This window comes from Dermacentor albipictus, chromosome 1 (assembly GCF_038994185.2).
Source record: "Dermacentor albipictus isolate Rhodes 1998 colony chromosome 1, USDA_Dalb.pri_finalv2, whole genome shotgun sequence".
In the NCBI taxonomy this organism is placed as follows: Eukaryota; Metazoa; Arthropoda; class Arachnida; order Ixodida; family Ixodidae; genus Dermacentor; species Dermacentor albipictus.
The window spans coordinates 409,847,991-409,861,001 of NC_091821.1; the positions used below are offsets into that span (position 1 = coordinate 409,847,991).

At 47.5% G+C, this 13,011-nt stretch overlaps 1 protein-coding gene and 1 long non-coding RNA gene across 14 annotated transcripts in view; one reads left to right on the forward strand and one right to left on the reverse strand.

The window, feature by feature from the left end:
- LOC135918168 (neuroligin-4, Y-linked-like) overlaps positions 1–13,011 on the forward strand; it is a 694,509-nt gene that overhangs the window by 487,986 nt on the left and 193,512 nt on the right. The window lies entirely within an intron of this gene.
- The window catches only part of LOC135918180 (uncharacterized), a 118,940-nt gene that overhangs the window by 56,037 nt on the left and 49,892 nt on the right, over positions 1–13,011 (reverse strand). The window contains exon 3 of the long non-coding RNA XR_010569591.1: positions 12,588–12,732. This is a non-coding gene — a long non-coding RNA (uncharacterized lncRNA). The remainder of the gene's footprint in view (positions 1–12,587; positions 12,733–13,011) is intronic.

Here is a 13,011-nt window from a genome sequence, read left to right on the forward strand (position 1 = left end):
CGCTCGCGTACTCTTCCGGTATTTCACGTCCATATTTGACGCGACAGCGTGAGGCGCGCATAGCTGTCTCGGTCGTCCGCAGCTTGGGGCAGCGAGGAAGTGATCGCGCCGCGAGCAGCGGCGCAATATCGGGCGACCGCGCCGTCGCTCCCGCAAGGACGCCGATCCATCGGCCCACCGGACCCTGACGAGATCGCCAACGGCATCGCATCGGCGGCGGGCCACGCTATACTGCTGAACTGCTTGCTTGTTTGCAGCCGCGCGGGGATGGAGAAATGTGCGTCAGAGGCGTTCCGAGATTGAGGCGTCCGATCAGCGCGGGCGGCCGAATCCGCATTCGTTTTCTCTTCAGCGAGCTGCTGCGTCCGCTCCACCGAGCGCATCCCTGCGTCGCTGGCGGCTGCTATCGGGGGGCCCCCGTCGAAAGCTCCGCACCCCGTATCAATGCTTCAAGTGCTTTTGCTCTGCTCACGAATTCATTTGACGTCCTTTTTCTGTTTTTTTTCCCCCTTCTGCACGTTTTGTGACTGCACTTGTTACGGCGTGTGTTACTGTTACGTGCGGCTTGCTTTTCTTTTCTTTTCTTTTCTCTCCTTTGCTTGCATTCGCCGTTTTCCCGTTTCGATATCTCCTCAAGCTCAAACAGGGAGCTCGATGTGTCCCGTCGCAGATGATGAAAAAGGGAGGGAGGGAAGGAGGCGGGGAGAGTAGATACTATGCGCCTTTGCACTTCCCGTTTTGAAAGCCAGGTCATTTCCTATAGCTGGGAGGTAAATAACGCGAGAAAGCTATGTAACATGGAGGCGAGTTTTTGTCAATTTCGTGATCTGTGCAATCTGCTTTTGAAGAAACCGTGCCACCTTTTTTACCGCCCGCTGTAGATTTTGAAATCTCTATTTTGCTTTTTGTTCGTTCTTCTTACTCTTACTTTTTTGACACCTGTACTTGCTTTCTCTGCTATCGCCTGAACTTAGCCATTGCCGCCTGTTTGCAATTCTATTTCTCACGGCAAGAGAAGTTGTGAACGTATTTCTTTTCGTTATGTTGTCCCTTTTGCTAGAAGTGTCAGCTAGCTGTCAATGTCACTCAATGCCTTCCATTTGCGGTAGCATATGTCGTGACCGGATCGGCAGCTCCGGCTAGATTTCTCTCTCCAGTTTCTGTATGTCTCCTCAAAACCAGTGTGAGCTGCATACATCCAAATCCACTTCTTATAAGCTTCGTTTAGTTAGGAAGACTATGTTGCAGCGCAAAAGAAGCTTACTAACAGTTCAATTTCGCATTGTTATGGAAGCATTCTTACACGAATTCAACCAATAAAAGGCATGCGAAAGATGGGCAGCGCTGACTGTTTTACTTAAAGGGATTTTCATGCCATGAACTTCATCGGTTTTATTTTCACAACCCTGAAAAAAAATCACTGAAAATTTGATTCTTTCGTGCTCTATGACGGCAACAATATTAAAAGCAATATGCTTTGTTAAGCACAAGTGAGGCACGTGCTAACGATAGATCGTTGGCATATTACTACCAAGTTACTGGGGCATGTGAACGTAGCTTTATGCTTATAGCTAAATATACCACGATGTTTTGTTAGTCGTTGTTTTTTAATCGTTTACACCCGCTCACAACTGGCTTTTTATTTTTTTTATTAATATGGCTAGCATGTTACGGAGAAGCACAGCAGAAGAAACTAATAAATACCCCGTGGCCGTGGCAACATAAGCTGCCAATACGCCTCGCGGTGTGGCACCTCTGTAACGCAGCGAAAATCCGGAGACCACTTAGCACATCCTAATGGAACACGAAAGGAAAAATGGAACGTCTCATGCGCCGGGTGGAGACTCAAGAAAAAGAATGGGCAGCGAAACCTACTAACTCTGTTGTGATAACGTTTGCTCCTAACACCGAGCGCCCCGAAAAAATTGACCTCGGTTTTACCAAGCATGCAGTCAAAGAATTCGTTGAACCTCCTCCCCGATGCTTTAGGTGCCAACGCTTTGGGCATGTAGCTAAAGTTTGCATCAAAGATCAACGTTGCAAACGATGCGGTGGCGCCCACGATTACAAAGCCTGCAAGGCAGATTTTGCTTGCGCTAATTGTGGTGGTGACCGTCCAGCGAGTTTTGGTGGCTGCCCCTTCCGTGTAAGCACCTTACACCGCCGAGTGTCCTTCATTAGTGGTCCCAAACCACAACCTACTGAGAAGCGGATACCTGGAAGTGACGAGTTCCCGGCGTTAGATTCGGAAGTTGAGTTCCCTGCGTTAGAGTTGGACGTTCGTAGCATGGTAACCAGCAGCGTCAGAGAGCGACCTGAGCCTAGCAAGACGGCAAAGTCCTCTGTGGGTGAGTCGGTTGTTCGATCTGCTGCAGCAAAAAGTGTCCAAGTTTCTCAGCGACCAGACTTGACAGCCAGACAGCCGGACAAGTTTCACAGCCAGACTCGACAACATGGAGGACATTCCCTCGCCTCAAAAGAGATGAAGACACCAGCTGAAGTGGCCAAGAGTGGGTCCAAGTCCGCAACCTTTGTTGAAGTTGTGAGGAAGTGCATAAAGCAAAATAAGGAGCTCAAAAATCAGGAACTGTCCGACCTTCTGCGAGTTTTGTTTGAAGTCCTGCGTTCATATGTTCAAGTGATGCAGACTGGCACCCTGAAGAACTTTCTACAGCTCGTTCTTTCCTTTGAGCCCATGATTACCACCTTCGCAGCGACCTTCACCTTATAATATGGCTAGTCTTCTTCAACCTCGTGCAACCAAAAATCACCGAAAAGTGCCATTTATTATGCAATGGAACTGCGCTGGGATTATAAGTCGATTAGCAGAACTTAAATTATTTCTGAAAGATGCGTGCGTTCCAGTATTAGCCCTCTCGGAGGCTGGCCTACAAAGCGGGAGATCTTTAACTGGATATGTCGCCCATAAGAATTGCAGCATAAAGTCATCTCCCGCGGGAAGCGCTGCCCTTTACATACGAAGAGAGATTCCTCATGTGGCTTTGAACGTCACCGATCTTTGCACCGATAGTATTGAGGTAGCGGCTGTGAGGATACGTCTTGGCTTCCGAACTCTTTCTATTGCATCCGTATACGTGTCTCCGCGGAAGAAGGTAGCAATGGACTTGTTTCTGCAGCAGCTTTGTGACCGTTGCCCGGCGCCCCGAATTATCTGCGGGGACTTCAACGCCCATCACTCTCTCTGGGGTGACAGGAACACAGATTCCCGCGGACGCAAACTTGTAGAAGTTATCGATAGTTTGGACTTGTGCGTGGCCAATGACGGAAGTCCCACTTTCTTCCGGCCTCCAGCCTCAGCCACATCAATAGACCTAACCTTGCATTCATCTGACGTCCGCGTGAAGTGGTCAACTGCACCTGACCGCATGGGAAGTGATCACTATCCAATTTTTGTGTTTACTGCCGACTTCCATTTGCGCGACTCTAAAATTAGCCATGTTGTTAATTGGGACAAATACAGGGAGCAACTTGCATGTGTTTCTGGTGATGTGATTGACAAAATGATTTCTGGTAAGATGGCTGCTACCACAGCGATCAAGTTGCCTACTCATTTTCCGACTCCGGATTTAAAACTCAGGAACCTTTGCGCAGCGCGCAGAAGGGCGGAGCGACAACTGATGCGGAAGAACGACGACAGATCCTTGAAGACGACCTTCAATAGGCTTAACTCTGCCATTCGACGCCATACGAACAAGCTCTGTAGGTCGCAGTGGGCGTCCTTCTGCGCTAGCTTGACGGTTTTCTCACCGATGACGAGGATTTGGCGAGTCATTGGCAGTCTTGCTGGTGATTCTCGTCCTAGTAAACCTTTTGAAGCGCTGGCACTGCGCAAGCAGAAACCTCTCGTGTGCTTGGCAGAGGAATTTGCAGATGCATTTGTAAGTGCAAGTTCAGGAATTCCTCCCTGCACTCCACCTGCAACATCTACGTCTGTGATGGACGCCCCGTTTACACTTCGAGAGCTACAGACAGCACTCAGCGGCCTACGGCGTCGATGTGCACCAGGTCCTGACGGCATCACCAACCAGATGATGCAGAACCTACCTCTGGAACACCGAAAGATGCTTCTAAGCTATCTCAATCGAGTGTGGGAGACTGGCGACGTTCCTCCTTCATGGAAAGTGGCTCGCGTTGTCCCAGTGCTGAAGCCCGGCAAAGAAATGACAGACTTGGCCTCGTATCGTCCTGTATCACTGACGTCGTGCGTGGCTAAGCTTATGGAGAAGCTGGCAAGTAAGCGTTTATCTTGGTGGCTCGAAGATAGAAGGGCTCTGCCAACATGCATGACTGGATTCCGAACAGGTTTAAGCGCGCAAGACAGCGTCTTGGACTTGATAAGCCATATTGAACATCATAGAGCTTTCGGCCTTTCAACACTAGTTATTTTCCTAGACGTATCAAAGGCTTATGATACCATCCTTCAGAGCTCAATACTAAATAGTTTGCAGGCCATGCGCGTACAGGGTTATCTTCTGCGCTTCATTCACTCATTTAACAGTGATCGGAAAATTCAAGTGCGGTTAGGAAGTACCTCAAGCACCGAAAGGGTGGTATCGCGAGGTGTACCTCAAGGAAGTGTTCTTTCCCCAACGCTCTTTAACGTTGCAATGGCTGGTCTTCCCGCTGAAGTGCAAAAACATTGCAGGCATGTCCATATGTCGATATACGCGGACGACATCTGTCTTTGGTTAACCAGATATCAACACAAGCGTTTAGCTCTTATAGCTCGACAGGCATTACTTTCAGTTCAAAATTACCTTTAAGGTGTGGGGTTGACTCTCTCGGTGGAAAAATCTGGCTTCATAATGTTTCCAGGTAGAGGAAGAAGGTATGCGCGGCTGAAGATAGACCTTAATCAATCTTGTCTTCGACAATTTAAACACAAGCGCTTTTTGGGCGTCATTATCGACTACCGCCTACAGTGGCGACGAGCTGTGGACTCGGTTGTGACATCGATATCTTCGCGTCTCAATGTAATCCGTAGAGTTGCAAGTGAGCAATGGGGAAATCACCCTTCTTCAATGATCAGGTTGCACGATGCACTAGTGACGAGTCGAATAATGTATCAGCTCCCTTTAATTTCCCCATCGATATCACAGCTGGAACGACTTGAGGTTCTGCACAGAAAGGGCCTAAGAAGGGCTCTTGGCGTTCCGCAGACTGCTCCTAACAATGCAGTACTTTATGAATCTCTATCGAGACCTCTTAGCTTAGTCGCTTCACAAAGGTTATTGATGCAAATTGGCCGCCTCAAACAGACGGCAGCTGGCCGAGCCCTTCTACAGCGCCTTCGAAAGAGATCCGAGTCCCGAGCGTACTTGGCCCTTAATACTCTTGGTTACCTGGGTCTTGACGCTAGAGGTCGAATTAAGAGGTCGAAACCACGTTGGTCTTTCCCGAGCCTCGATAGTTCGTTGGCAGTTCCTCACGTTCGTGCTAAGCGGAGTTCTCCTTTGGCAGCAACGCGTTCGCTCGTACTGGAACATCTTGAAACGGAATATGCACGTCATCTTCAAATTTTTACTGATGGCTCTGTGGACAAGGTCAGAGGATCTAGTGCAGCTGCTTTTCACATTCCCTCTTTGAACTTTGATTGGTCCGTTCGCTTCACTGCAGTCGTGTCCTCCACAACGGCCGAAAGCGTTGCCATTGAGGCAGCTCTCAAAAAGCTACGGTTTTGTACGCCTCAACCTGTGGTCATTCTTACAGATTCGAAATCCGCCCTTCAAAGGTTAGAGCACGGATTCCCTACTGATGCCTTATCTCTAAGCTCCCTACGTTCGGTGCAAAATCTCAGTGTCAAAGGCTTCTCCATACGATTCCAATGGGTGCCATCACACATAGGTATCATAGGCAACGAGATGGCGGACAGCCTCGCCCATAGAGCGCTGTCTGGGAATCCTACGAGAAAAGTGCCTCAAGAAGACGGGAGACTCTTCAGAGAAGCGGTGTCGTGCCACTTCAGTTCTTTGTGGAGCTCACCTCACAAGCCATGTGTGATCAAGGGTCTCCAAAGAAACCAACCAACCTTACTGCTCCGCATTCGCACGGGCTCTGCTCGTACCCCTGCGTGGATGTTTAAGACTGGCCTGGCGTTATCACCATTATGTTCAACGTGTGGTGTGTGTGGTGACATAGAACCTTACCTAATGTGCTGTACTGTGTATAACGCGGAAAGGAGGGTGTTATTCGGGTCTCTCAAGAACACAGGACTTCCTCACAGTTCGCTTCAGGACATAGTTTTCCCGCGCGGGAACCGGTTGTGTAGGAAGGAGGTCTCTCGCCTTCTGTTAAATTACCTACAGGACACGGATTTGGCTTCAACATGGTGAACTGAGGAGTGAACATTTGTAATTGGGAGGTCTGTGTCGGATTACGTGATTTAATTATTTTAAGTGTCGCTAGGGTGGAGCAATTGCCGGCAGCAACTGCAAGGCTAATCCCACCAGTAGCCTACAACAACTCAACTCAACTCAACTCACCCATTGAGACCCGTAGGTAACCTACACCTTCCAGGAACGCTTGGATTTAAAGCGCATAGAACCATTAACCAGTCAGCAGTCAAGATAAGCAAGAGACGTTTAGAGTATTGGTGAAAAAAAAGCATAGAAGAGATTGATAAGACCGGATCCCTTACAGCCAAAGGCAGCGGTACAAGGTAGATAGAGAAATTTTGAGGGCGAGAATAGTACATTCAGGAAATGTATACAAAAATTCTAGAATTAAAAGCATGTATAGCACACCTGTTTAACTCAAGCAGGCTAGGTAACTATCTTTCATAGACCCGTTTCAAAGGCGATGCGAAAATATAATAATAATCATCATCACAATGTGAAATACTTGCGGACAGGTAGGTTGCAATGGAAGTAGTAAAAAAGGAAAGCTAATTATTCCACGAAGACTTGGTGCCTATTTCGTGCCGTCCTGACTCATCCTGAGCCGTAATAGTAATTCTTATCATACCAGCATTCAGAGCCTCCATCGTTGTGGTTCAGTTGATCGCGCGGGAGACAAAATGGCGTTGCACAACGCACGTACGGTGGCATAGTGAGTGGTAACTGTGCAGACAAACATGTGCAGCAGCTGAAAATGCTGCCTGGAAAAAGTATCAGTCACTTGCAAGAGAATTCGCTCTGCCGCCAGTCTCTCTCTGCCCTCAGGGTTTGAATAAAATGAATCGCCATTCTTGCTAAAAGGTGTCTTCATTGTTTCTTCCCACGCATTCCCAATCGATCTGAATGTCTAAACAACGAGACAAAGTGTCCTGCATAATTATACAAGCACATTAATGGACAAGGAACCTCGTCATCCCACGGCAGTCGTCAGCACGATTCGATCGTTTGAAGTTACCGACGAATCACGCAGTTTCTTCGGAATTGTTTCCCGCCCCACCAATGCTCCTAATGTTGGAAGACTCCTGCCTTGTATGTGCTTTCTTAGTGCATACAACGTTTCGACCGTTCCCAAAAAAGAATATCATTTTACATTAACCCACGCATTCACGATGTACTCGTACTCTTAATTAACTCCATGTCGTAGCGTACTATTATTTAGTATACAATGTCTATTGGCTGCTTAGAGAGAATATCGTTTGATCAAACGTGCTAGCTGTTTTGCAAGCCCTAACATGCCGTCTGGCATTCCATGAAAATGAGATTAAGATGTGCATACTTTATTAAAATAAACCATGTGGATAAAAGATAAGAATCACCTTAAGTTATGATGACCTATTAATTTTGTGCTCTTACTCGGAATGATGCATAAAAGCCTTCCTCCATTTGGTAATAAATTTAGGCTGCGTTAGTCTGAAAAAAAATATAGAATGAAAAAAAATTCCATCCCTTCTCGTCTAAACATTTAAATAACAATGCAGCACAGTCAAATCTAATATGTGAATTTAGAATTTTTTATAAGAGTCTTACAAAAATGAAATAATTGTGTATATGAACACGAACTCCACCACATCGTACGTCCGGCGCAACGTTGTTCTAGGCCAAAACAGCTAGCACTCATGTCTCCCCGAGCGTGGGAATATCGTGAGATATAACCACTCTGGGCATTGAGTTGGGATTCGAAAAGACAAAAAAAAAGAAGAAAAACCATAAACTACAGCAACATTGTTCAAACCAATTCGTACGTGTGTATACACAGTGTTAAACCACTTGCGGGTGCTGGTAACCAAACCGAACTACTTTAGATTGAGCGTCTTGCATTTGTTGTCATTGCGTTTTCTCTTTCGTTACAGATAAGTGCGTCAGTACAGGAAAAACATCTCTGCGTTATAGGGCTATACATAAAAGAACACGCGGAAGAACATTTCTGTCTTTGTAAGCTGGCAAAGTTATGCCCTTTGTTAAGAAAGAAAGAACCACGTGTGGGTTGCTCTCAGATGTATGTAAAACCTTTCATCGATTGCAACCGCGATATAGCTTGCGAGATTACACTGAGCTGCGGGTCTTCTTACATTGGGCAGACAGGCCGATGTTTCAACGATAGAGCACACTCTGCGAGTGCACATTAATATAGGTGACCAAATGGGCGACACCACTGTAAAAGATGCGGGTGTCAGCAAGTACTGGAAAAAAAGGGCCTGAAGTGAGCCAGAGACAAAACAGAAAGAGAGAGAGAGAGATTGTAGATATTTACTACATAACTAAAGCAAAGCAAAAATGCATCAGTACTCCGTCATTGTGACTGCTTGATAAAGAGGTAATTTTTTAAAGATGGTTTCCTTTAGCCAATGTAACGTTGTATTATCTTAGAGATTGTATGACTGTTAAGTTTTCTTAGGTTTTTGTTAAGGTTATGGTATAATTACTGCATGGACGCTCAATATAAACACTTATGCTACATATATCAGCTGCAGTGACATAACGGAATATATCCAGCACGAATGTCCGTACAATTGTAAACATTAAAACGTGCATTTTTTCGCTGCCAGTGTATGCAGTTTAATATGAATAGTTCACCATGTTTTCCTGGCTGTACAATTTCAGCATTTACGTCATAGTTCCGACAAACAGCAAAATTCTGGCTTCGACTACCAGCTGTTTAACAGTGTCTTGCTAACGGGGGATTACTTGATCCGCACATGCTGGCCACCACGCTTCTCTCCCGAGCTAAATCTCATTCAAGCTGCTCAGATATCTCGCTTTTGGAAACTGCGTGAGCCGCATAATAACGACCTATGCTACAGACAACCTGCCTCAAAATTTTCGGATGGAAATTAACCGACGCCGTGTCTCCCATCGATATTTACCATAAATGTTGGGCGTGCGGGCGCTGGCCGTGAAAGGCCTATTTACATCCACGCATCTTATTACGAATTTCACCCTTTATTGACTGATGAGGGCACCAAGTTGCAGAGAGCGGTATAATTTCTGAAAACACAAGCGCACCGAATTTAACATAATGCAATAATCACATCATCTGATCTCATCGCGCATTTCGCTGTTTCGACTGCCTCACTGCGCCAATTCAGCGCAGGTACCAGGTTGGTGCCACCTATCCTTGCGGTACAAACTTCGTTTTGAGGCCTTGTGTGCTCATGGTTGCCTAACACCCGCTCTGCAAGCATAGCTTCCCGCTTTCCAGCTGTTTTTTTTTCTCTTTCTCTCTCAGTCTCGGCTTCTGGCAAGGAAAGCAGCGAGCAGCCTTTTGTAATTAATCTACGCCTCGCCAGAGTAGACAGCTGTGGAAGCGCTTCCGGCAGAGGGCGTATCCAGCGTTTCGAGATCCACGAGGTTTTAAGTCGTCTGATCACGCAGGGTGAGGCGATGGTGGAGAGTAAGTACTGAAATCTACAGCCAGCTGCCTCGATATATATATATATATATATATATATATATATATATATATATATATATATATATATATATATATATATATATATATATATATATATATATATATATATATATATATATATATATATATGGACGTTGTGCGAACCACACGCGGCACAACACCCTAGAACCGCGGCACGTGTGCGTGCCATATTTCTCGCACTCCGTCTAGCCCTCTCCTTTGCAAGTGTCAGCCTCGCATGCGGGCATCTGCACGTGCCTATGCGCCGTTAAGCCAGACGCAGGCTCTCTCCGTCCATCCATCTGGTCTGGCACTGGGCAGGCTATGCAATCTCGTGCATTCTCGTTTATCCTCTCGCCCCACTTCCTTTCCTCCGCCTGAGTGTTCAGCGCGTTAACGGGCAGTTTGACGCGAGGCCAGCGACCGGGGATGAGGCCTTCGTTAGCGCCCTCCCTCGAACACTCCCTAATTTGGAATCCCTGGCGCCTTCGCCCTCTCGTCTCCCCTTCTCGCCCGCCTTCGCTGCCAGCCCTTCCGGCGCCGTAATTTGTCCATGCAGAGGCCTAAATTGTGCGCGTGCGGCGGCTGCAGAGGCGCATCCGGGCTTTGTCATAACCTGCGTCTATCGAAACACGCAAACTGGCGCGACATGCGCCGTGAGCATTTTGACATTGTGGTTTGTTATAATTTTCTTTGTATATTCTTTATTGTAGCGTGCCATTCTGAAGGTTGTCAATTATTCACCAAACACGGAATCCCTTTAGTGACGCATCCCGCTTGCAAAATCTGCGCTTTTGAAATGCGCGGCGCATAAGAAGGGGGCTTGCTTTAGCATAGGTGCGCATATCGTTGGACAATTTCATGCTCTAATGTTCAGAATCAGCTCCAACTATCTTTGCATGGTAGGCAAACTATGGCTTTGTTATAATGCACAAATAGACCGCCCTGTCCTCTGCTTTTTTCAAACCTATCTGCTGCACTGTCGGTGAAAGGATGTTGTCTGGTGACGTCTATCGTATAGGTGGGCAAAAATGAAGGACATTTGTCGGGAAGGAGTGCCTCCAGAGCAATCCCGACTGATGACAGCCGCCGTGAAGATGTCTGCCCTACTAACTGCGGCATATTTCTGGTGCGCGCCTTCGTCACGGTGCCTTCGCCATAAAATATTCCAAGCCCACCATTAGTAAGCAAACGTACAATTCGAATCAAAAGCGAGTAAGTTAACGCGTTCGAAACAGTGCCTGATCAGCTTGTGTACTTAAAGAGAGCCGTCGGGGTAAAAGCGCATACAGCGCCACACATATCTTGCAGCAAAGGCAAGCTCAGAAGGGTCAAAACGAAAGCACTCTGCCTGGCCTTTTTTACGTGTCATTTTCTTCTTTTGTTTGTGAGCCCTGAATGTGTAGGCACTCTATACAGGCTGCGAAAGGTGCCATAAAAGAGAGTTTTGTCTTGTCGTGTGTAAGTACTGCTTAAGAGAAGATGGATGGTTGAAAATAAGGCGAGAAAAGGCTGTGCGGGAGATCTGCATAGGCAAAAAAAAAACAGACTGTGGTTTTGTTATCTTTCGATGATGGCGAATATTCACTCTAGAAGGGCGAAGAAGACCGCTTCCATGATCTTGCTCGCGCATCTTGCCTGCTCAGTCAGCTGCGGCCAGGCGAAGATATCCGAGGTTCCAGCAAAGGGGCCAACCTACTTGATTTCATGTTTTCGGGGATGACATCCTTCTATCACTGGTTGCAGTAGGTCTAAATCTTTCTCCAGGCCTCCGGTTGCAAATAGCTGAGAGTAGCTTGGCAATTTTATCAGGGCCAGCTGTTGACGAAAGCCTAGAAGCAGGGAGCCTCTGGCAATACCGAGGCCCTCTGTCGTATTACGCCTGGCAATAGAGAATACCCTAAATACATAGGCAGGGACGGAGCACAGAGCGTTTGTGTACGCTCCCCTGTGCCTATCTACCACACATTTCACGTTGTTTGTGACAAACTCTACATATACGTACCTACGTGCTCTATTGTCCGCACATCTCCAGCCAGCCAAGATAAGTTCCAATTTCTTTTTGCGCAACATTCATTATCCTTAAAACTGGGGTGACCACTGGTATCAGAAATCGATTCATAGTAAACAGCGAGTTGCGAATGTTTAACCAATACTGTTTCCTCCGTGACACTCAGCCACGAAGTCACGAACCCGCGCTGGCGTGGTTTTTTGTCTTGAATGCTATGCGACTTTTTTTTACGCTTATTCTGACTAGCACGCCGCGGTTCAAAGCGTGCTCTCTTAAGCCAGGCGTCTCAATCGGAGCGCACTTTAGATCAACGAGCTCAAGGAACAAAAACAAAAGTGCAACGTCGCTGTGATTTCCAGTTGCCTGGCAGGCGCCGCCGTTGCGGGATACGCAGCGGCGTTGTCCACTGCAAGCAAACGGCTCTCAGCGCGCCTTTACGACGACGTCGGCTGCCAACGCTTGAATTTTACGAGCACCCTTGAGCACCGCCATCGCCGTCGTCTCGCGGATACTTAGCGCGTGCGCGCGCACGCTGCCTCTCGCGGGCTCACAATGCGCGTGTTCGTTCTCTGAACACCGCGAGTTCGTTGCAGGCCCGGGGGCCGCCCCTAATGAAGCGCTATTCAGGTCGCCTTCTCCTGGCGCTCGCTCGAAGGTCACCGCCGTGGCGCTGAGGAACCTGGCGTCAAGGCTGTACCCCGTCAGGGAAACGAGGTTCGCAAGCTTTATAAGCTCGCGCGCGGCCTACCTTTCTTTCGTGCCCTGTACCTCGTAGAACGGCCTCAGCTCACGTAGGGGCCGGCAAAAAGCGGTGTACGGAGGAGGCGAACAGGCTTGAGCAGGCCGCGCCTCTTCTCATCTTGTTACGACCTTCCTTAAAGGATGTGCCGGACCTTTAACAAAAGAACCGATAACAGAGCTAGTCGGTATTGATTCAGCATAGCGACGGAAGCGTAACGCAAAGAAGGGCAAGGAAAGAGCAGGGGACTGACGCTTACTGTCAGCTACGCTCTGCTACGCAAAAGACACCAGTCAAATCACAGTGCACGCATGCACGTCAAGTATTGAAAGCAAAAAAAATGAAAAAAAAATCTTATCGATAAAAACAGTTTTCTGCTTGCCAAGTGCCACGACAGAAGCTCAGATTACTCTGCGAATCCAATTCATTCATT